Here is a 26,043-nt window from a genome sequence, read left to right as displayed (position 1 = left end):
TTCCATTAAACCTATATTTAAGAAAGGAGTACTAGGTAGTTACCACATAACATAGCCTGCCTTCTTGGCAACCTTGCCGCTAGTATTGGGCAGCATTTGAATCGTTCATGCACCTTCAGCATTGGTCCTTTCTACTGAGCTACCCCCATACAGAGTACTAAATCATCACTTTTTGAAGATTGTGTTCAGGACATGAGCACTGACAATGTGTCACCCCAAGTTTAGTGTTGGTGCCATGTGCATCACACATGGTACCACAGCAGTCCATGTAAGAGTACTGTGGGCTTCACTGGTACACATCTTGAGCTGTTTTGAGACAGTGGGTGTCTGCAGGGGGGACACTGTGAATGTCTTACCCATATCTGTTGTATGACAAACTCATTACCACAGTACACTACAAGGAAAACATCTCCAAGAATATGGTCAAGTCAGTGCTTGGAACACTGCTGTTGTCTCTAACTTGACCATCGGTGATGACTGATCTATCATGGAACTGACAAAATCAGTAACTAATGATGATATATCTTAAAAATTAATATTACTGTTTGTAGACAGAGTACTCTACTGAAAACATCTAAAACTTGTTTATTTATATGTTTTCCGTTAAACCTATATTTGAAAAAGGAGTGCTAGATAGGTATCACATAACATGGCAAGAACTGGTAATGGACAGATTTATTGTAGTACTCAGATGGTGTGCCTCCCACTGTAGGTAAAGGCTTCATGGTCTTTTTACTGCTTTTGTAGAACTCAGCTCTACCTTATGCTATATTTTCTTATCCATTCTTGAACATTATAGAGGCATCCCTCATTTCACTTTACGTCATCACTTTGCTGTATAAGCAAAATAGCAATCTAGTTGGGGTGAATTTTTTTGTAGGAACCTTAATACTAGTGTACGCCCAATTCAATATCATAAATAAATGGGTACCTCAGACACAGAGTGAAATCACGTACTGCAGGCATTCTAGCGTCATGTACAGATGACCTGACTTGCCATACTGGATGACCGATTGTGAGTCAGGAAGTGGAATGATTTGATCAGATATGCAAAACTAGTGATGTTGCAGTTTTTGGCTGATTGTGTTGTGCCACTTACCCTCTGTCATTTACCTGTGAATGATTTGATATGGCTATTAACTTATTCAAGAAACAGTTCTGCAGTTCTAAGATTGTGGTACACTAGTGATGCTTCCAATTACTGCAAAGTTTATATAAATAAATCAAACTTGATTGTTACTCAAAGAATGTAGACCAAATCTTTCTAGGCAACCTACTCAATTTCTTTTAGTCTGTGAATTACTGCAGTGAGTTTGCATTACATAATATTTAGTGACAGGTAGCACCAAGTACATTTTATTGTGCATTGGCTGTTGTCTACATATTGCAGTCTATATGATGGATCCTTGATTGTTTAGTGCCCTCACTGATGACATGCTTGGTCTATTCATACGGAGTGATAATGTGTTTTGGATCTTAGCAGACTACATGCAAGTCTTCCTGCTAGTCTTGTGACACCATATCATCTGTCTGTTAGTTAGCAAAGATATTCAATGAGCAGAATTCAAAATTACCTAAACTTTTCATACTCATCTCATACCTCATTGGTTTATGTTCCAGACAAAAAACTCATTGCTGATATTGACAGTCATTTTATTTTACCCCTTCAAGTGATATAATACATTAATATATTAGAGCTTCGTAGATTCAGATCCAAAATGCATCCTATTGTTAACAAAGTCCATGTCGTATTGCAGTCTACTATCACATTGGCCTAGATATCGTGTCCCCAGTATAACTGTAATTATTTTAAACTTGTGTTGTGATACTTTTTGTTGATTCTATTATTTTAAGATATTAATTGATACTTTGAAAATATACTTGATTTGCTCTAGATGTAGCTAAGTAAAATCTTTTTTGTCTTGAATAGTACTGATACAATCTCTCTCAGTACTCACTACGATTAGTTTTTTGCAAATAAATGCAATAAATCATCTACATACAGTCTATAAACTAAGTATCATTTTATTTAACAGTTTTGGTGTGCTGGGTAGATCCCGAATCTAACCATAGGGTTAATGGTGGAAGGAGGGAGGAAGGGAGATGCTGCCTGACCATTATTAGTGCTCTCTGTTGCAGATGACTTCATAGCCACTATTTCCCAAATTAAACATAGTAATTAATATAGATTTTGGTGACAACTAGCTAAACATATTTCTAATAGTGCATGTAAACAACTGCATTTGCAAAAGACTCTTCAGTTAGTGTTTCCCTCCATTCATATAATCATCTCAAGCTTCTTAACAAATAACTTCCAAATACTATGCCCAGGACAGTCAAAGGCATAGTATAAAAAGTAACCTCATTGTATTTCAAATTAAGAGTCAAAGAAATATTTTCAGCATGGAAAGATTAACAATGACTTATGAAAACAGTTGAGTCTCTCATTATGTATAAGAATTTTCGTGAATTATTACATATGAAATAGGTAAAATTGAACTGTATTCTAAAGAGCAGATTGTTCAATGTGTCCCGCTGAAGCATATAATACAATTTGTTATTGTTGGTTTTGTTATTGTTGGTAGCAGAGAACAACTACTAACACAGTCTGCTGTTACAGTTTCAATATTTTCTTCTGCTATTAAATGTGTAAGGGCCTCTCAAACTACATTCTACGTAGTGGTTCTGTTTTTACTATGTTGCCCCTACATGGTGCATTAAGAAATAAAATTTGTGTGGGGCATGTGTATATTCACTAATGTCTCAGCAGAGTGTAACAGTTTATATCAGTCACAATCATTTCAACAGCACATAGACTGCAGCCATTGACTGCCCACAGTGCAAAAGATCATACATGAAAGTCTGAAGTATGTGGGTAGCAAGGCGAGGTTCAAATAAAATATATCAAATCCAAAAATACACTCGCATATATTCTGAAAATCCTTCAAAGAAAGTAATCAATTTCACTAGAGATTCATTCAGTAATGGTTAATCATACTTGCATGGCCAGCAGAACTATTATTGATTGTTCATTATTGTGCTAGTAAGTTCACCAAGCTAGGAGACACAGTAGTTAGCACGCTGGGCTTCCATTTGGGAGGACGAGTTGAAACCCATGTCCAGCCATCCTGATTTAGATTTTCTGTGATTTCCCTAAAACACTTCAGGCAAATGCCGGGATGGTTCATTTGAAAGGGCATGGCCGAATTTCTTCACCATCCTTCCCTCATCCGATGGGACCAATGACATCACTATCTGGTCCCCTCCCCTCAAATCAACCAACCGACCAACCAACTAGTGCATTCAGAATATTTTTAGGATCTCATATTGCTGGTGTCATAATGTCAGTAAACATGTTTACACACAAGAAGCACAGCTCAATTTAGTAATGTTACTAAAGTTTCTCAGTGATACAGTCACAAATAATGTGCTGACAATTCATGTTTGTGTATACATGATCACTGTGAGAGCAAACAACACTTTCTGTTCTTTAGCGATTAGCATACACTTCTATAAACATACTTTCATCTAATTCTTAATGATATTCAAACATCTTTACAATAAAAAAATTATTTGATGTGTTACCACATCTCACATTATTTAATTTACTTTGTGATGCAACATTCTACAGGTGGCAAGAGGATCCTGACAAATGCTATGTTGCATCTGTGCTGGCAACAATGACTGGTTGCACCAACAATGCCACAAATCAAACTACAGGCACCAGTGAACTACTAAAATAATGTATTCAGGTATTATATAAGACAGGATAATAGTTCAGTCACAAATGTACAGCAAAAATCCAGTTCCCATCTTCAATTGTTAACTATTTCTCTAAGTCTCACAATTTAAGACTCACATTCACACTTCTTTTAAGAAATTTTATAACACATTCATCTCTCAAAACAGAGAATAATCTGAAACACATACTAACTTTTTCAATAGATAAGATTTCAGTTTCGTTCAATATTAAATATCTAGTTCATTCCATCAACATACAACCATGCAGTAGAGGCCAAGACTAGAAATTTTAACAATTCCATGTTTGTAAAGACATCACCAGAGATTTCATTGACTGAGCTGCAGACTTCATAGGCATTGATGAATACTTGAATTACTGAAAGGAGCAAATAGATAGGTGGCTGCTATCATCAATGGAAGTGCTTGGAACACTTCAATTGTCTGCATATGGGCTGGTCATGGATGTGATAGATGGGTTTCAGCAGTGAACTGACAAAAATCATATTTATCTCCGATACACTGCAACATTGTTTGGTAGAGTGCAGAATAAAGGTAGAATGCAGACATTGTACTTCTTTCTGCAGTTATAGTCCTGGGTGCCTTTGTATCCTTTTGGCTGTCACACCACTTTCCTATGGTCCAGTATTTTTATCCTTTCACAACTATTATAATATTCCTTGACTTTTTTTGTTTAAAATTTTACTCCCTTCTGATTTATACAAATTCACATTAAAAATTTACACTCTGCATCTCAGTAAGATGCAGATTGTCAAGACAATATGCCAAATGGCAGTTTGGTTACTTTGGTAGTCAGTCAGTACATGTCAGAATCTCTGAGTTACACATGTTAAGTGAGGCAGCAGCAGCAGCAAGATGTGAATCCAGCATTATCTTATGTGGCTCAGTTACTTAAAGCTCTCTCCTTCACACTCAACTGAAATCAGTGTGTTTTCCCTAACAAAACAGTTGCTGGAAAAGTTTTCCAGACAACCAAAATATGTGATGTAACTACAAAAAAGCCTTTACATATATAAAATCAAACTCAAGAATCAAATGGTGTGCTGAATTAACAATCACTACAACCATATTCTTTGGTAAATATGGCAAGCAGCAGCTCTTTGGTGAAACAGAAAATATAATATGTTAATAAATCAGCAAAAGCAATTCTATAGCTCTGACTTCTTCAGTCAACATGACTAGTTCAGGAAATTAAGTTATGTGATACAAGTCACTACATGACCCTTCATTGTCCAAGCTACATCTGATTTAGTAACATTAACAATGAGACTAGCCATAAACCCATTCCTCATCAAGTAACTGTATTCCACCTTCAGCATATTTTTTTCTTTCCACATTAACATTTTTGGACCACTCTTCAGAATTTATCTGTAACTGACAGGAACAACCTAAACAACAGCATAGAATTTCTGTAAATCAAGATGTGTGAGGATCTGGTTTTCCTTTGCATGCTACAGTCTAGCTTGTGCTCCAGTGTCTTCAATCGCAGCACATGCAGATTTTTCGTAACTTCCCTTCACTTCCTACTCCTGTCAACTTCTGTGACACATATCACTTACTGATTTCTTCAATCTCCATGGAATTGGATATGATTTATTACAATATGTCTCATGAGGAAACACCTCCAAATGGCACATAAATCCTTAATAATTCCTGGCCTTTCTTTAAAAATCTAGATATATTTCTCCCAAAAATCTATCAATTGATCATTTTGTTCATTTTCCAATCCACCAGCTTCCTCTGCCTTTTCTTCCACATGTTCTTTTATCCCGAGTATCTTGCTTTCCTTTACCTCTTCTGTACATTTACATCTCCTTTCTTTTCTGATGTGCTTAATACCATGCCCAGGACAGTAATTTCCAATGCTTCTTTCTTCCATGATCAGATCAACTTGTACCATTTCCCCATTATCATAAAACTGACTTTACCAAATGAGAAGTCTATTTTTAAGTCCTTCTACCTCATAGTCTCTAATCCAATGAGACAATCTTCTATTAATTTTTGAATTACTAGTAACATTCATCTTATTGCTGTATTTCCTATTCTTACATCTAGCAAAGTTTGTATCCTGATTGGTTGCAAGCAGGCACCTAAGGATTGAATGATCTTGCAGGTTTGTATCGGCAAAGTTAGTAACTCTGTCTTCTGGGATAGCCACTTAAATAAATTGTTGGAGATCGCATTTATCGAAGCTCCAGTATCCAACATAACTCTGCTAGGTATGTCTAATATTTCGGCATGGATCTCTGATACTGGCAACTTAATAGAAACTTGTTCCCCAGGATTTATGTCTTCCATTAACTCCTCAATGATCCTCATTCCATCACTGTACCTAAAACAATTTACGGTGACTGGTTGCCCCCACTACTCTTTCATCAACCAAACCTCTGGGGCGTAATCCAGTCAGATTCAGTTTAAATTGCCCGGTCCAGCCGGACCATTGTTGTCATCAGTTGCTTTGACTATGACTGATGATTGTTCTCACCAGGCTTGATTATATGTTGGCCTTAACTTTGCCTCGTATATGGTTTGATTACTTTGTCTTTCGGCGTAGATCCCTCTGAGTGGTTGATGTGTCACGTCAAACATAAACAGCCCTTTTCAATCTATCCCAGGCATGTTCGATAGGGTTCATGTCTGGATAACATGCTGGCCACTCTAGTCGAGCAATGTCATTATCCTGAAGGAAGTCATTCACAAGATGTGAATGATGGAGATGTGAATCGTCATCCTCACCAATATACTGCCAATCCCAAGTGGTCCATTCAGCATGTTGTTGGGCCCATCTGTACCGCACTGCATGGTGTCATGGTTGCAAAGATGGACCTCGCCATGGTCGTCAGGAGTGGAGTTGCACGTCATGCAGGCTATTGCACTCAGTTTGAGTCATAACATGATGTCCTGTGGCTGCACAAAAAGCATTATTCAACCTGGTGGCATTGCTGTCAGGCTTCCTCTGAGCCATAATCCATAGGTAGCAGTCATCCACTGCAGTAGTAGCCCTTGGGCGGCCTGAGCAAGACATGTCATCGACAGTTCCTGTCTGTCTGTATCTCCTCCATGTCCGAACAACATCCGAGACACTTGGACATTTCCCTTGTTGAGAGCCCTTCCTGTCACAAAGTAACAATACAGATGTTATCAAACTGCGGTATTGATCGTCTAGACATGATTGAACTACAGACAACATGAGCTGTGTACCTCCTTCCTAGTGGAATGACTGGGACTGATCGGCTGTCGGACCCCTTCCGTCTAACAGGCGCTGCTCATGCAAGATTGTTTACATCTTTGGGTGGGTTTAGTGACATCTCTGAACAGACAAAGGGACTGTGTCTGTGATACAGTACCCACAGTCAATGTCTGTCTTCAGGAGTTCTAGCAACAGGGGTGATGCAAAACTTTTTTTGATGTGTATATTTTTAAAAATATCTTCTTATGTTCCCATTTTGGTAAGAAAAGGGTTCTAGGTTATGTACTTCCTTCTTCAGCCTCTCCTGGATGCTTCTTGACTGATAACTATTGAGGAATGTCTTTTCTCAAATTCTTCATAGGTGTGACACTTGTCTATTACATCAGTCACCCACAGGCTACCATCGTCTTGGATGTAACCTGATACATATTCGATTTTCTTAAATTTCTTCACTTGCCATGGAGCACCGCTAAGTAAAGGAATAAATATGGCTATGGCACTCATCAAAACTTTAATTTGACTTAAGACCTCAGCCATAGGATCTTTGGATTCTCCTTGCCTAGCATCTACTGTTTGGCCTGGGTTTTGTTGATCACCATTCACTTCCTGTCCCCTCTGCATTTTAAACTGTGATCTGGTTATAACCATAAGAATTCAGTTGTTCACTATTCTTTTAATTACTTTACTTTGGACACAATTCAGCTTTACCCCACAAAAATACATATCAGATTCTATACTCCAGAATATCTCTCCGTAATTGTGAGCACATCAACAAAAAAAACACAAATCACTCTGCATATACTACAACATATAGTAACTAAATCTACAAATATTCCTTCTCAGTCGTTATCTGCAGAGTAGAACCACATGAAGTTCAAATGTGATGGACCCGCATTGTCGTGGCTGTCTGATGTCAGATGTAGGTCACATAGAATGATTCCATCAGTCATACATGAAATTATTCATTGCACAACATTAATACATATACATAACATAAAATACACATTTGTCACAACAAATCACAATTTATACAATAAATGTATATAACTGAATGATCATGTATTAATTTGTTTTTGGTCATGAAATACTTGACAGTGTCTATGTTTCACTCCTTGTAGGTCCTGTCATGTTTTAGCCAAAAGAAGAAATTAATGTTTTTTAAGCTGGTAATATTAAACTTGTTGTTGAACTAGAGTGTGTAGTGTCTCCGTTTGTATGTCTGTGAAGGACAGTATCAATTTGTAGACTGGCATTGACTACTGCCACAGCATACATGATTTCATACACATAGACAAGTTACTCTCATGGTATAGAAGCAGCTGCTGACTCCAATGGTCGCCTGTAAAATTCTTGAAATGCAAGAGAAAGAAAACTTTTGTAGGATCTTATCGAATTGGGATACTGCCATCCACATTTTGTCATTCGATGATTGTCTGCGAATGAAATGAGTTTGTTTTAGCAGAAACATTTTTCTATGCTTTTGCCCATGTTATTCAAGCAGGTTCTACAGCAAACATTGACCAAAAAATGTTTGAAGCCCTATAAGAGCTTACCGTACATTACAGTTCATCACAGAATCTTTTGATCAAAAATAAATACGCAAAATTACTTTGAAATGCACCAGACTGTATTATGGCCGTTACTAAACACCACATTAACGTTACATATCGCTTGTGAATCTCAAAAAACACAAATTGTACAATATGACGGCTAACAGTAACTGTTTCATTGCACACACTGCATACACATTCACTTGTTATCCTGTATCACCACAAAGTCAGGTCATATACTGATTTTCTTACATTTCTTCACTCACCATGGAGCAACATAAGTCAAGGAATAAATATTTCACTCACACAGGCGAAATGCACTGCCTCACGATGTATATTAACTTTGAACCAAAAACAATAGGAAAGTAATTGAACTGATCAGCTGATCGGTCCACGACTCCTAACTGCTAGTACAGGCCAAAGGATACTATACCATTTAACTGGATGTTGCCTTTTATTTTAATTATGCAGAGGAACAATCTCATTATTCATATATTGTCCGTGTCTGGTAGCTGAGTGATCAGTGCGACGGAATGTCATACCTTACGGCCCGGGTTCGATTCCTGGCTGGGACGGAGATTTTCTCCGCTCAGGGACTGGGTGTTGGGTTGTCCTTCTCCTCATCATTTCATCCCCACCGACACGCAAGTCGCCAAAGTGGTGTCAATTTGAAAGAGTTGCACCAGCGAACAGTCACTAGCCACACGGCATTTCCATTATTCATATATTGTTCTTGAGAAACTGTAGTAGCTCTATACTCACAGGATGAAAGGTTGAATCCGTGTGTAGTTTGGCCCTGTTATGCTCACGAGTCATCATCATTTTCTGAATGTGGTGTTACTGACACATCTGTTACTGACAAGTTTTCACTATATAACTGTCCAGACTTGCAACTCGATATGGTGTGGTTACAACCAACACAATAAAAGTGTAAAGGAGACTCCTGACTGTGTGGAGTTACCTTTAATGTCTCACAGGGAAGATTGTGTCCTGGTTCAGCTCCACATCAGACACACTTTCATGACTCATGGCCTCATTCTCAAGGAAAAAGATACTTTTTGTTTTAATTGAAGTGCCCTCCTACCAATGGTTTAAATTTTTCTAAAATGACACAGTATTTTAAAATGGCTCCTTCAGAGCTTCCAATACTGGCCTACGATATTCCAATAGCTTTCTTGGTAATACTTTCATGTATCTTCTTAAATTTGAAAAGAGTTACCATGATCTTGTTGACTGCCATATGAGGATGGAGGAGTGCCTCAACCACATGATAATCTCAGGGGAACTCAGTTTTCTCCTGAGCAGTGGTGCTAGCTTAACCTCAAAATGTTACCATGGTTTATATCTATAATCTCCATTCGTTGCAGTTTGTGGATTAGCATTCACTTACATTGAGCTCTCAGAAACTGAATGATAGTAGTAGAAACTACCATTTCAGTTTGGAGTGTCGCTACCCACAAATGATATACTTTGAAGTTGTGTATCTGCTCGTGAATGTGGCTCCCTCACTCATGATGTGCTTGGGCAGCTTACTGGACAGTAAAAGCCATACAGTAATCTGGATCTCTTGGGTATGGTGGCTGATCCCTTGTTACAGTGTGAATGGCAAGATGGCTGAGGAACAATGCTCTTTAAAGTATTGTTGATGAAGCTGTGCATGGTACTCATCATCTTTGAAGAGATGCCAGTGTCAGAGTGCACCACTGCTAGCAACCTTTATTTATAGTTGGCATAACATTCCTTTTGTTTTTCTCTTCTTCTTCTTGCCCCTGAAAATGTTATTTTGGATCCATCCTCCTCCCATGGGGACTTCTTGCTACTCTCTGGCAGCATGGAAACTTCATCTAAAGGATCAACAGGGATAATAAATGAAAAAACTGACAATAATCCGCCACGTACCGAATGTACATGGATCTTGTTGCCATGCACATGCCACTGATGGCATTGTACACTTCACCTTGTCATACACTGTCACATTGCACTGCTTATTGTGTCACCAATAGAACCATAATTATTTAAGACTTGCTTTGGGACACTTCTAGTAGACCACATACTAATTCATCTGGCATTGATTAATGTTTGTATCAGAAATCCTACCATGTTGAGTAACTTACTCTCATACGATGTTGAGTCTTATCTGTAACATCTGAGATGCTACTTCAAGGATATCTACCAGTTGTGTATAAGACTAGCTTCATTTATGTAAATACTATACTCGACTTACTTTCTTCTTGCTTCAAACTGTGTATGAATTTTAATGGCAGAACTGCTGTTGGGTTGTAAGCTGTGTTAAGCTAATTAATATGGTTGGCACGTAGCGGGCTCTGATCAAACGTTATAAATTGTTTCTGTATATTAAAACTCTATTATCATAACAAAACATGCATGTGACAGTTGTGATGTAGATCGCCTCAAGTTATTACTAATACTACATATGTATGATCTTATTTGTATAAAATTCTTGACAGCTGTTTTCTAGCATTCTGGTAACACCTTCAACTAACAGAACAATTACAGAAATTATGTCCAGAAAAGGCAGAGGACCTATCATAAAATGTGAATACATATGCTTAGAACATAATGTAGTAAAAACTGAAAAATATACCAAATTAAATATATCCTATTTGTCTTTGTCATTTATAAAATCATCCACACTATAGCAACATTTGCTTTTTTAATATTTTTCACTGTTTATTCCTGTGGGCTCTAGCTTGCACTCCTTGAACTCTGACCTTATTTTATTGCTAAGCTTCAAAGACATGTAATATGGAGTCATTTTAAATGATGTTAGTCTGGGGCAAGGTAACATGTAATCTTGTTTATGCCTTGTTTCATAAGCATGTGAAAACGAATTTCCTAAAAAAGATGTTTTTTTTAGCTCAAAGAGAATTGTTTCATATATAAACATAGAAGGAATTCTCAATAAGTCAAGGCTTGCAAGCAAAGGTTTGCATAATTGTCTCTAATAATTTTTTTCTGTAACTTGAACACTCTGAGGTTTACTTTTTCAATGCCTGAGAAAATTATGCCGTGTCTTCAGTAAGCAATCCATTCAATGAGTCCATGACAAGTTTTTGTTTGTAGTTATTCCAAGAAATTTAACAGAATCTGCAGTGATCAGTTCTCTGCCTTCATAACTTACCTGTATTATATATTCAACAGTTCATACTGAAGTGCACAATTTGTGTTAGGTTTAGTTTCATAGCATTATTATTTATCCAATTTTCTAATTCTTGAAGAGTTTGTTGTGTTTACTGTGCTAATGCCTCAGTGTTATCACAGACTACTGCTGTTGAGTCATCTGCATACCGAAATGTATCTGAAATTACTTTACTTGACATGCCATTTATATAATTCAGAAACAGTAATGGGTCTAGTATGTACCTCTAGAATGCACATACTTGTATTTCCTTCCATCCAGAGGAAGCTTTCTCACCCTTATGTTGTATAACTGTCCTCTGTTTCCCTCTTTTGAGATAGGATGAGATCCAGCTGTAAGATTTTTCATGGATGCCGTAAGAAGCTGATTTGAGGAGCAGCTTCTTATGGTTTACCATATCAAATGTTTTAGTGGTGTCACAGAAGATACCAGATATGTACTTCTTATTATTAAGGCATTTGCTCATTTTAGTTATTATTTCATTAATAGTATGCACAGTACTTCACCCTTTCCTAAATCCATATTGATTATTCAGAATAACTTAATGTTTTGTGCTATATTATTCTAATTGATTATAAGCTATTTGATCAAATGTTTTTAAAAAATTGGTTGTACTGATATTGGCCAAAAATTTCCCATCTCCTCTTGTCTACCCTTGTTGTGGCTAGGTCAAACTTCTGCAAACTTCAGCCTGACTGGAGAGCAGTCCTCATCAAACTATTGTGACAGAGTCGGGGTGCAATGTTATCACATCCTGCCATTATTATTTTTATTGGTATTTTATTGCAGCCCACAGATTTAAGATTTTTTAGGGGTTTTATAATATTAGCCACCTCATAGCAAGATACATGAGTAAATTTGAATTCTCCTGACCTGTGTGTTGAATTTATGTGTGGAAGAGGGAGATCATCAATTTTGTTTGAAGTTATAAAATACCTGTTGAATTCTTCACATATATGTCTGCAGTTTGTAATGATTTCTCCATCAATTTCTAATTTAGCATTAAAACTTTTTTTTTTTTAGCATGTATTCCAGTCTTGACAATCTGCCATACAGCTTTTGATTTATTTGTGACATTTGATATGTATTTACTGTTTACCATTCTTTTTGCCTGTTTAACTACTCTGCCAATTATTGATTTATATTTGTTTACCTATCTGACAAACTCTGCATCACATGCCTTCAGTTATCCATGAGGTTTTTTTTATGGTTTTTATCACGTGCTGTTATAAATGGGAAACATTCATTGAAAACACTCATGAATTCTGATACAAAAGCATTGTAGTTTGTGTTTACTGAATACCAGTTGCTGAATGAACAGAAAGTTTCATTTAGTCTTGGGACAAATTTATTTACATTTTGCTGGCTGAATTTCCTACTGATAGACTGCCTATATTAAGCTGAATTATGAAATTATTACAAACTAAATCAAACAGTGAATCATTTAATTGGTCATCAAAGGCAGCACCTGCATAGTCTTCAATTTTAAATTGCATTCCCACGTTTAGAATATGGAAAGAATGAAACGCATCATCAAAACAATTGAGAAAATCATTTCATTTAAAATTTATTAAGAAAGAAATGAATTAAATTCTAATAACTTGTTGCACAATGTAAGACCAATAAAGTGTTTAACAGAATGTGTTCATGTTGGTAACAAAGAACAACAAGTAAACCAATCCATGTGTACAAAATCAACATCTTCCTTCCTCAGTGAATTGTGTGGTGGAAATCCAGGTTTCGTGTTTGTTAGTGTTAACAAAGTTTCTCTGCCTGACAATTTCACACTCAAATTCGCATTTATTTTTAACAACAGTATTCAATTTTATTTGTCTTAGATGAGACTACAGTTTTCTCAACTACTAAGTTTGTGGTTCTCCATCAAATTAATGTCATACAGTACAGTCCTAGATTGGAAATTTCTACCTCAGGATGCATTTTGCTGCTGACATCGCAGATACCAGAGGTTTCACTCTCTGGTACTGATGAGCTTTTGAGGTACTGAAAAGGGCAAATTGATAACACAAGTTACAACTTGATGAGGTGCCTACAAGATTGATGAATGAAGGTCTGTAAATTATGGAATACATTTTTTCAGCTGGGTTCTCTGCAGTTAAGTTATAATATTTTACTTATAAACTTACTTTTACTTATAAAAAATAATAGTAGATAACTCACACACAACAGCAATGTTTAGTAAAGAAGAGACATAAGGTAGGGCACAGAACTAGCACCTCTTTCCTTACATAAAGGCATGGGTCCTTTGCCTGATTTTAGCTAGCAACACCTACGTCAAGCTATTTTTATCATTTCATGATTGTTTTACGTCTATGCTGCCTCTTATTAGCATTCTAATTTTTCTGAATGTGTAGGGGAACACTAAGTTTCTGCAAATACATATAGTGAGAAAATCTAGTTAATCTATCCTTTCAAGATAAAACAATGAAGGACCATGCAGTTTAGCCCCATTAACACTTTGCATCCTCAAGTGTTTGCAGCATTTGTGTCACAGAATACAGAGTGTCTTATTCAGTCCTCATCATATGTGGCTATTACTTTTATCAAGTTTTTGTAATTGGAAGGAGAGTACTAAACATGATGACAGCAGTAGGCAGACATGGAGAGACATTACCCAAAATGACCATACCTTAGCTTCTGTAAATGTTTGCCACTGCAGTGCCCTCACCCATGTTAAGGTTGGCCAGACTGTGGGGCAGTAAAAGCTATGTGCCTGTCTGGAGTTCTTATTTGGATTGAGCAAATGTTGTAATGTACCAAGTGCAATTATTGGGCAATGATGTTTGGAGTTAGGGGGCAGCTCTTTCTGCACCTTGTAATTGTTGAAAATGTAGGTCTGTTGGATATATTCTATGGCTTTTAGCAGATATTTTGGAGCATTTCACATTAGTCTTCAGTAGAATGTCAACTAACATGACTCTGGTAATACATAATGAAACTGAGTACATCGCCGCGCAGGGTAGCCGCGCTGACTAAGGTGTTTTGTCACGGTCCGGGCAGCTCCCCCCTGTTGGAGGTTCAAGTCCTCCCTCGGGCATAAGTGTTTGTGTTGTCCTTAGTGCAAGTTAGTTTAAGTTAGATTAAGTAGTGCATAAGCTTAGGGACTGATGAACTCAGCAGTTTGGTCCCATAAGACCTTACCACAAATTTCCAAATTTGAGTACATCATTTTCAAGCAGTTGTGGTTGATGACACTATCCATTTCATCTTGTAATCTACAGTCACATTGCCCTAAGGATTCTATCACCAGTAATGTTGTTGCAGGAAACCTCCTGACTGGTAGTGTGGCATTAGTTAATGTACATATTGGTTATCCTACCACGTTCAGGGGCCTACTCTAGTGAGGTATTGAATGGAATCTGCTATACTTTAGATAGTACTCCAAGGATATTTAACAGCTGTCAGTAGGATTGGTTATGTGCTGGTTAGATCCTGAATCTAGCCACAGGTTTGGTGAGGAAGGAGGGAGGAAGGGAGCTGCTTCCTGACCATTATTAAGGCTTTGTGCTGCAGATGGCTTCATATTCACACTATCCCATATTAAATGTAATAATTAATAATGATTTTGGTGATTATTAGTTCAGTGCACACTAACCATTGTATTTGTAGAACACTCTTCAGCTACTGTTTCCTTGCATTCATATAATTATCACAAGTTACTTAATAAATAATTTTCCGATATCATGCTCAGGACAGCCAAAGGACATAGCATAAAAAGTGACTCATTGTATTTCAAATTAGGAGTCAAAGATATATTTTCAGCATGGAATGATTAACAATGACTTACGAAAACAGATGAGTCTTTCACTGTGTATGTGGATTTCAGTGAATTATTACAAATGAAATAGGCATAAATGAACTGAATTCTAAAGAGCAAATTGTATAATGCAACCCACTCAAGCATACAACACAATTTGTCTTTTTGGTAGCAAAGAACAACTACCATCACAGTCTGAAGATACAGTTCAACATTTTACTTTCCCTGTTAAATGTGTAAGAGGCTTTCAAACTCCATTCTATATACTGCTCCTGTTTTTATTATGTTACACATACTCGTACATGGTATGTTATGAAATTTAATGTGCGTGGGGCATTTGGATATTCACTAATGTTTCAGCAGTGTGTGATAGTTAAATCAGTCACAAACATTCTGACAGCACATAGGCTGCAATTATTCATTGTCCCCAGTGTAATAGATCATACGTGAAGGTATCACAAACTCAAAAATACACTTGGGTATATTCTGAAAATCCATCATTGAAAATAATCAATTTTACTAGATATTTGATAACAATTGTACTTGAGTGGCCAGGACTATTTATTGATTGTTCAATATTGCACAAGTAAGTTAAGAATATTTTTGGGACCTAATACTGCAATAATGTTTATAACTGTTGGTATCATACAGTCAGTAAACATGTTTATACACAAGAAGCACTTTTCATAATGTTACTGAATTGGCGACAAAGTGCTGGCAACAATGACTGGTTCCACCAGTAATGCCTCTGTGATATAGTCATTGGTAACTTGATACAGGGTGTATACAACCCAGGACAACTGGGAGATCCGGGAAAAACCTGGGAATTTTTTCATCCAGGAGAAAACCGGGAAAAACCCGGGAATTGTTTAGAATTCTGGGAATTTTTCATTGTTTTCATTTTCAGTTAAATTTTTCTAATTTTGTCTGGTAAGAACCAATACTCTAAACAAAAGATATTACTGTATCCTGCTACTGAAGAATAATACTGCAGCAACAAAACATGAACAAGAGAAAAATAAAAAAAAGACGAAAATAAAACTAGTTGCAAAGGAAATGCACCATGTACAACAACAAAAGACAGTGCTCATACAAGCGTCTGCCAACAGCAAAGTGTGTCAAAGGCTTTAGGAAGACTATGGAATGCTTCATAACAACAAATTGTCTCCAATGAGCGTGAAGTGACAACTGTTTAAATCAGATTCGTTTGAGCAGTTGCGGCGGGCTTTTGCACTTGCAGTTGAGTCACGTATGAGTAGTACCTTCACCCACTTCTGGTTACAGGAGTGTGGCTGGACGCCACTACTTAATATTGCCCCGGTTCGGAAATATAGTAAATCTGGGGCTGATGCACAGAGCAGTCCGAGTTGTGGTGGGGAGGTGGGTCATCTCCACGTGACCTATGTTTACGTTCAGTGATTTTGTTGTTTCCTCTTCATTTATTGCTGTCACATTAAATGAAAACACAATGGATTTCTGTGGCCGGGAGCTATCAAATGAATTAAAATATGTTCGCATAATTACAGAAGGCAAAAATATGTTATTAGTTTCAGATTTTATTTCCACCTTTCTGACAGCTAAGCATTAATCGCCTTGCAGAACAACGAAGATATTTTTGTTGGTTTGCTGAAGAGATTTGGCTTTTATTAATCTTTTCTGCTGACAGTCAATTTATTTGAAACAAAGTGTTAAACTTCACACTATTGGCTACTTTCAACTGTTCACTGCATTTCAAGTGCACATATGGCATTAAGCCATAATAAAGAACCAAACATGAGATAAAACAGTACTGCTGCTCCAAGAAAATTTACATCAGAATCTGGACATACGAATGTGCACTTTAAGCCGAATTATGAATTTTAGTATGGTTCACGAAATTCCGATGCTCTTGAAGTATCCTCTGATGTCTTGTTTCTCTTATGACATAATGTAAGATCTTTTAATGTTTTACATGTCCGAACATATGGGCTTCCTGTGTCATCGTAGCTTCGCAAGCGTGGTGACGCTTGTTATCTGGCGCTCTCTTGCAACTGCTGAAACGAACCTATTTCTAACAGGTTGCGGGAAAATATTGCGAATGGTGGTTTGAAAAGCATTACATCCAAAGCAAATTTCCTTTTATGCAAGATGAATCATGTGCGAGAATGTACAATGAATTTCTTAAATCACAAAGTGGTTGGTTGGTTGGTTGGTTGGTTTGGGGAAGGAGACCAGACAGTGTGGTCATCGGTCTCATCGGATTAGGGTAGGATTGGGAAGGAAGTCGGCCGTGCCCTTTCAGAGGAACCATCCCGGCATTTGCCTGGAGTGATTTAGGGAAATTACGGGAAAACCTAAATCAGGATGGCCGGACGCGGGATTGAACCGTCGTCCTCCCGAATGCGAGTCCAGTGTCTAACCACTGCGCCACCCCGCTCGGTTCACAAAGTGTTTGGCTCTCATTTAAAAATCTCCTCTTTGAGGACGCCAGTTTAGAAGAATTTTGAGCCCAGGAGACCAGACATTACGTCATTATTAAAAATTTTACTGGCACATTTGTGTGCTGTATCTTAAAGTGTAACACGCCCCAAAAAGATCAACGTTATATGTGGAAGCTCAGCTTCTCTTCTAGCTTATTAATCTCCGAGACCAATATTATACGTGAATGCTATGTATATTAATTTAAACCATTACCTTTTCTTACTTGTGTGTTCGCGCTACTTAAGAGTGGCCGGCCAGAGTGGCCGAACGGTTCTAGGTGCTACAGTCTGGAACCGTGCGACAGCTACGGTCGCAGGTTCGAATCCTGCCTCGGGCATGGATGTGTGTGATGTTCTTAGTTAGTTATGTTTAACTAGTTCTAAGTTCTAGGGGACTGATGACCTCAGAAGTTAAGTCCCATAGTGCTCAGAGCCATTTGAACCATTTGAACTTAAGAGTGATCTTGCTATTGACTGACTACATCACATGTCGTATCCTGTCATCGGCTGGCGAGATCACGTGACATGAGCTATGACTGGCTTACAAAAGCGCATTGCAATCTCAATTTCAATGCTTCGGAAAGTGACATGCGGTGTTTAGTGGAATTCAAATTTATACCTTCTTAATACGAAAATATGCAGCGTACATGTTACTGCACATGAAAGATCTTTCAAAACATGTTTTTCCCCCCTGAGTTTCGTTTTCTAAAGTGCCGGGAAATTCTACGCCGGTACTAAAACCATAAACATACACAGGATTGATGAGTTTTACAGTGTCAAGGAAGAGTATACTGTCACTTAAGATGGAAAAAGTGTATTTTCGCCCGGGAGAAAGTGTATTTTTAATTCGGGAATTTTTTTTCCTTGTCCACTTATACACCATGTGATAACAATTCATGTTAGTGTATACATGAGCACTGCAAGCTAACTACACTTTCCATTCATTGGCAATTAGAGTATATTTCTATAAACAAAATTTCCTCTAGCTCTTGAGGATATTCTAACATTATTGAAATAAAAAATTGTTAGGAACATTACCACTTTTCACATTAACTGATTTACTTTGTGATACGGCATTCTGCCTCCCCCACGTACCATGGACCTTGCCGTTGGTGAGGAGGCTTGCATGCCTCAGCAATACGGATAACGGTACTGTAGGTGCAACTGGAATGGAGGGGTATCTGTTGAGGGGCCATACAAACATGTGGTTCCTGAAGAGGGGCAGCAGCCTTTTCAGTAGTTGCAGGGGTAACAATCTGGATGATTAGCTGATCACGCCTTGTAACATCAACCAAAATGGCCTTGCTGTGCTGGTGCTGCAAACAGCTGAAACCAAGGGGAAACTACAACCGTAATTTTTCCCAATGGCATGCAGCTTTACTGTATGGTTAAATGATGATGGCATTCTCTTGGGTAAAATATTCAGGAGGTAAAATAGTCCCCCATTCAGCTCTCTGGGTGGGGACTACTCCAGAGGACATCGTCATCAGGAGAAACAAAACTGGCATTTTGCAGATCTGAGTGTGGAATGTCAGATTCCTTAATCAGGCAAGTAGGTTAGAAAATTTTAAATGGGAAATGGATGGTTTAAAGTAAGATATAGTGGGAATTAGTGAAGTGTGGTGGCAGGAGGAGCAAGACTTCTGGTCAAGTGAATATGGGGTTATAAATACAAAATAAAATAACAATAATGCAGGAGTGGGTTTAATAATGAATAAAAAAATAGGAACACAGATAAACTGCTATGAACAGCATAGTGAATGCATTATTGTAGCCAAGATAGACACGAAGCCCATGCCTACCACAGCATTACAACTTTATACACCAACTAGCTCGATGATGGAGAGATTGATGAAATGTTCAATGCAATAAAAGAAATTATTCTGGTAGTTAAAGGAGACAAAAATTTAGTAGGCATGGGGGACTGGAATTTGATAGTAGGAAAAGGAAGAGAAGGAAAAGTAGTAGGTGAATATGAACTGGGGATAAGAAATGAAAGGGAAGACACCTGGTAGAATTTTCCACAGAGCATAACTTAATCATAGCTAACACTTCATTTAAGAATCATGAAAGAAGGTTGTATAAGTGAAAGGGACCCGGAGACACTGGAAGGTTTCAGATGGATTATGTAATGGTAAGACAGAGATTTAGCAACCACCTTTTAAATTTAAGACATTTCCAGTTGCAGATGTGGACTTTGACCACAATTTATTGGATATGAACTATAGATTAAAACCGAAGGAACTGCAAAAAGGTAGGAATTTAAGGAGATGGTTCCTGGATAAACTGAAACAACTAGAGGTTTTAGAGAGTTTCAGATCGAGTATTAGGGAATGATTGACAAGAACAGGGGAAAGAAGTACAGTAGAAGAAGAATGGGTAACTTTGAGAGATGAAATAGTGAAGGCAGCAGAGGATCAAGTAGGTAAAAAGAAGACTAGTAGAAGTTCTTGGGTAACAGAAGAGAGATTGAATTTAATTGATGAAAGGAGAAAATCTAAAAATGCAGTAAATGAAGCAGGCAAAAAGGAATACAAACATCTCAAAAATGAGATCGACGGGAAGTACAAAATGGCTAAGCTGGAATGGCTAGAGGAAAAATATAAGGATGTAGAAGCATGTATCACTAGGGGTAAGACTGATACTGCCTACAGAAAAATTAAAGAGACCTTTGGAAAAAAGAGAACCCCCTGTATGAATATCAAGAGCTCAGATTGAAAACCCATCCTAAGCTAAGAAGGGAAAGCAGAAAGGTAGGAGTATATAGGGGGTCTATACAAGGGCATTGTACTTGAGGGCAATATTATGAAAATGGAAGAGGACATAGATGAAGATGAAATGGGAGATACAATACTGCGTGAAGAATTTGACAGAGCACTGAATGACCTATTTCAAAGCAAGGCCTCGGGAGTAGACAATATTCCACTAGAACTACTGATAGCCTTGGGAGAGCCAGCCATGACAAAACTCTTCCATCTGGTGAGCAAGATTTATGAGACAGGCAAAATACCCTCAGACTTGAAGAAGAATATAATAGTTCCAATCACAAAGAAAGTAGATGTTGACATGTGTGAAAATTACCGAACTATCAGTTTAATAAGTGACAGCTTCAAAATACTAACACAAATTCCTTACAGATGAATGGAAGAACTTGTAGAAACCAACTTTGGGAAAGATCAGTTTGGATGCCATAGAAATGTTGGAACACGTGAGGCAATACTGACCCTACGACTTATCTTAGAAGATACACTTAGGAAAGGCAAACCTATGTTTCTAGCATTTGTAGCTTAGGAAAAGCTATTGACAATGTTGACTAGAATACTCTCTCTCAGATTCTGAAGGTGGCAGGGGTAAAATACAGGGAACAAAAGGTTGTTTACAATTTGTACAGAAACCAGATGGCAGTCATAAGAGTCGAGGAACATGGAAGCGAAGCAGTGCTTGAGAAGGGAGTGAGCAAGGTTGTAGCCTATCCCCAACATTATTCAATCTGTATATTGTGCAAGCAGTAAAGGAAACAAAAGAAAAATTTGAAGTAGGAATTAAAATAAATGGAGAAGAAATAAAAACTTTGAGGTTTGCCGACGAGATTGTAATTCTGTCAGAGATAGCAAAGGACCTGGAAGAGCAGTTGAACAGAACAGACAGTATCTTGAAAGGAGTATGTAAGAAGAACATCAACAAGAGCAAAATGAGGATAATGGAATGTAGTGGAATTAAATCAGGAGATGCTGAGGGTATTACAATAGGAAATGAGCCACTTAAAGTAGTAAAATATGAGTTTTGTTATTTGAGGAACAAAATAACTGATAATGGTTGGAGTAGAGAGGATACAAAATGTAGACTGCCTATGGCAAGGAAAGCGTTTCTGATGAAGAGAAATTTGTTAACATCGAGTATAGAATAAGTGTCAGGAAGTCTTTTCTGAAAGTATTTTTATGGAGTGTAACCATGTATGGAAGTGAAACATGGAAAATAAACAGTTTAGACAAGAAAAGAGTAGAAGCTTTTGAAATGTGGTGCTACAGAAGAATACTCAAAATCAGATGGGTAGATCACATAACTAATGAGGAGGTACTGAATATAAGTGGGGAGAAGAGGAATTTGTGGAACAACTTGACCAGAAGAAGGGATCAGTTGGTAGGACACGTTCTGAGGTATCAAGGGATCACCAGTTTAGTACTGTAGGGAAGCAGGGTAAAAATTGTAGAGGGAGACCAAGCGATGAATACGCTAAGTAGATTCAGAAGGATGTAAGCTGCAGTAATTATTCAGAGATGAAGAGGCTTGCGCAGGATAGAGTATCATGGAGAGCTGCAACAAACCAGTCTCTGGACTGAAGACCACAACAATAACAACAACAACAACAACAACAAGAGGATTCTGCACATGCTAAGTGCATCCTGACAAATGCTGAACACTTTGTATCTGTGTTGGCCTCAAATCAAATTACAAGTCCCAGGGAACTATTTAAATACAGTATTAAGATATTAGATAAGCTAGAGCGGTGGTACATTCACAAAAAACAGCACAAATCCATTTCCCATTATCAATTGTTAACTATTTCTCTAAGTCTGACAATTTCAGACTCACATTCACACTTCTTTTAATAAATTTGAGAAAAAAAACATCTTTTGAAACAGAGAATACTCTGAAACACAAACTAACTCTTTAACAGATGTGGTTCGAGTTTCCTTCAATATTAAATTCCTAGTTTATTCCATCAACATAAAACCATTCAGTAGAGGCTCAGACTATAAATTTTAACCTGTGTGTACAATTTTGTATTTTTAAAAGAGGTCACCAGAGATTTCATTGACTGAGCTGCAGACTTCATAGTCATTAATGAGTATTTGAATTACTGAAAGGAACAAATACATAGGTGGCTGCTTTTAATGAAAGTGCTTGGAACACTTCAGTTGTCTGTAAATTGTCTGGTCATGGATGTGGGTTTCAGCAGTGAACTGACAAACACCATACCTAACTCTGATACACTGCAATTTAGTCCTGGTGGCTTTGTATCCTTTTGGCTGTCAATTTCCTATGGTCCAGTATTTTTATCCTTTCATAGCCATTTAACTGGTTGTTGCCTTTGACTGTGATTATGCAGAGGGGCAACCTCATTATTCATATATTTTTCTTGAGAAACTGTAGTCACTCTATACTCTCAGGATGAGAGGTTGAATCTGTATGTAGTTTGGCCCTTTTAATGCTCAGAAGTCATCATCATTTATTGAATACAGTGACAACTTGTCACTATATAGTTTTGTAGGTTTTGAATTAGATATGCTGTGGCTACAACTTGCAGTGTAAGAGCGTAAAGGAGACCCCTGATTGTGTGGATTTACTCTTAATATGTCACAGGGAAGTATGTGTTCAATGTTGGCTCTGTATCAGCCACACTTGCATGACTCGTGGTGATATTCTCAAGAAAAAAAGACACTTTTTGTTTTAACTGAAGTGCCCCCTTGCAAATGGTTCACATTTTTCTAAAATGTCACAGTACTTCTAACTTGCTTCTTCAGAGCTTCCATTGCTGGCCTACAGTGTTCAAGTAGATTATTTGGTAGTACTTTCTATTTATACGTGTGGTCTTTGTTCTTAAATTTGATACAATTTATCATGATCTTGTTGACTGCTATATCAGGATGAAGGAGTGCCTTCCTGGCATGATGATCTCAGAGATCTTAGTTCGCTGCTGAACTGTGATGCTGGCTTGACCTAAAAACATTCTAATGATTTATTCCTATAATCTCCATATCGTTGCAGTCGATGGGTTATCTCTCACTTTTATTAAGCTGTAAGAAATTGGGTGACAGTAGCAGAAACTACCACATTAGTGTGGAGTGTCACTACTCACAACTGTTGTACTTTGTGCTTGTGTACCTGCACATCACTGTAGTTCCCTCACTCCACTCATGGCGTGCTTGGACAGCATTCTGGACTGTAAAAGCCATACAGTACTCTGGATCTCTGGGATATGGTGGTTGAGCCCTAGTTACAGTGAGGATGCTGTGATGCCTAAGACACAATGCTTAAATTAGTGTTGATGAAGCTGTGCATGTTATTTGTTGTCTTTGAAGAGGCACCAGTGTCAGATTACGCCATGACTCACAACTTGTAAATATAGTTGTCATAACTTTCCTTTGTACTGCTCTTCAACTTCTAACCTTTGAAAATGGTCTTTTGGACCTACCCTCCTCATTGGCAGCATGGCAGCTTCATCTAAAGCATCATCAGAGATAATAAAGTGGAGAACTGAAAATGATAAAATTATTTATTTATTATCATAGCCATCTTCAGTGATCAACAGTTCTAAGAATTTTTAGAACATGATGTCAGCACAACAAAACATGGATTCAGCACACCAGTTAGTGCAGTCTCCCAGAAGTGGGTGTCCTACCAAGATGAGCTTGCTCCCAAACAATGCACGGAAAGTGCCAGTTTATGCAACAGTTTTTCGTTTGATGAAGCTGATAACTCTTTGATGTACACCTGACCAACAGCCAATACTAAGTGTTGAACCACTGACTGAGGGACAAGAAACTATAATAAATGATCAATTCCAGTGTAAAAGCAGTGAATAACTGCATCAAAAATTCCCTAAATGGGTCAGATCATTAAATGTATTTAAGCCATACAAAATTAGATAATGTCACAAGCATAATTGATGTATGAGACATTCTGACAAGCAAGCAAAAATTAGACTAAGTGACTGGGGAGAAACACTTTGAAATAAGTACAAAAGTGGTGGTTCCTTGCTATAAGGAAAAGCAGGAATAATAGCACCAACAAACACTACAGACCTGATTTCATGGAAATGTGACCCGCATCACTCATCATTGTGAGTATCCACACCTGTTAGCCAGACTTTACTTGCATGATGTCATGCCTTTATATAGAAACAAATATTTGTGTATAGTAACATAGAGAAAGAAGCATTCATGTAACAATTGGATGTATTGATTGAAACCTTTCAAGGGATATATCAAGCAAATAAAGCTGAAAATTTAGTCAAAAAGATGAAATACTAGCTGTAAATTTTGAAATCTGAGCTGTGGGCAGAAGCTTGCAATACTGTTACAGAACTTTTGAATCACATTAGTCTTCTATTGAAAACAAACCTCTTGAACTGTGGAATGGAAGACCAGTAGACAGCTTGAATCACTGTTTGGTATCTTAGAGGAAGGTTGTAGCAAGATGCAACATAAAATCAAGGTTGAAGTTGTATAGAATTTGGCCTCCACTGTTATATTACTGAATTTGAAGTTGCTTGTGATGAAACCTTTTGACATGGTCAATTGAGTTAGACTTCCAATCAGAAAACATAATGAGGAAATAGCAGCCATTACAAGACGAATTAAGATTTATGTGCAGACTAAGGAGGTATGGATATGAAAGTGAAGGCTAAGGAGATTTGGGTATGATGTCAAGTATTAAGTGAGGAATGGAGAAACACATGTGAAAAGAAGTAATTGGGATGGGTGACCAGTGGACATTGTGTGTTCATTGCTGGAACTGGTATCATGAGGGACAAGGTTCCAAGGTTGTATAATTCAACTTCATTGTCTGGTACTAAATATCCATGGCTGGAGGTCATTTTTGAAGAACTATAGTCCCTGAAAGATGACAACCACATGAGTATTTTTTGGGCATCCAATTGGTGCACAGACTGTGCATAATTGAAGTGTGCTACACAAGAAAATTTCGAAAAATTGGAAAGTTCAAGGTTGAAGTTGTATAGAATTTGCCCACCACTGTTATGTTACTGAATTTGAAGTGTCAGCTTGTGAGCAAGGTGTATGTAGAGACACACTGAAATGGCTGTGATGCAACATTCAGTCCTGTTACATGTTATGCTACTCTTTGAAACCTTTTGGCAGTGGCTGCTGTAGAGAAAATTAAATTTGATGACTTTGACATCAAAACAACATTTCTCAGTGGTCTACTGAAAGAAGATGTATACACAGAACAATTTGAAGTTTCCTACAATGATACTGGACATGTATGTTTACTGAATAAAGGTCTCTATGTTCTCAAATAGGTGCAGCCTTGTAGGAACAAATGTTTCTTAAGCATCATGATGAAATCTTGATTTGGAAACAGTGATGCTGATCCATCTCCCTTCCACTATCAGAGCAACAAGAATT

This window comes from Schistocerca cancellata, chromosome 4 (assembly GCF_023864275.1).
Source record: "Schistocerca cancellata isolate TAMUIC-IGC-003103 chromosome 4, iqSchCanc2.1, whole genome shotgun sequence".
In the NCBI taxonomy this organism is placed as follows: domain Eukaryota; kingdom Metazoa; phylum Arthropoda; class Insecta; order Orthoptera; family Acrididae; genus Schistocerca; species Schistocerca cancellata.
This window is presented reverse-complemented; position numbering follows the sequence as displayed.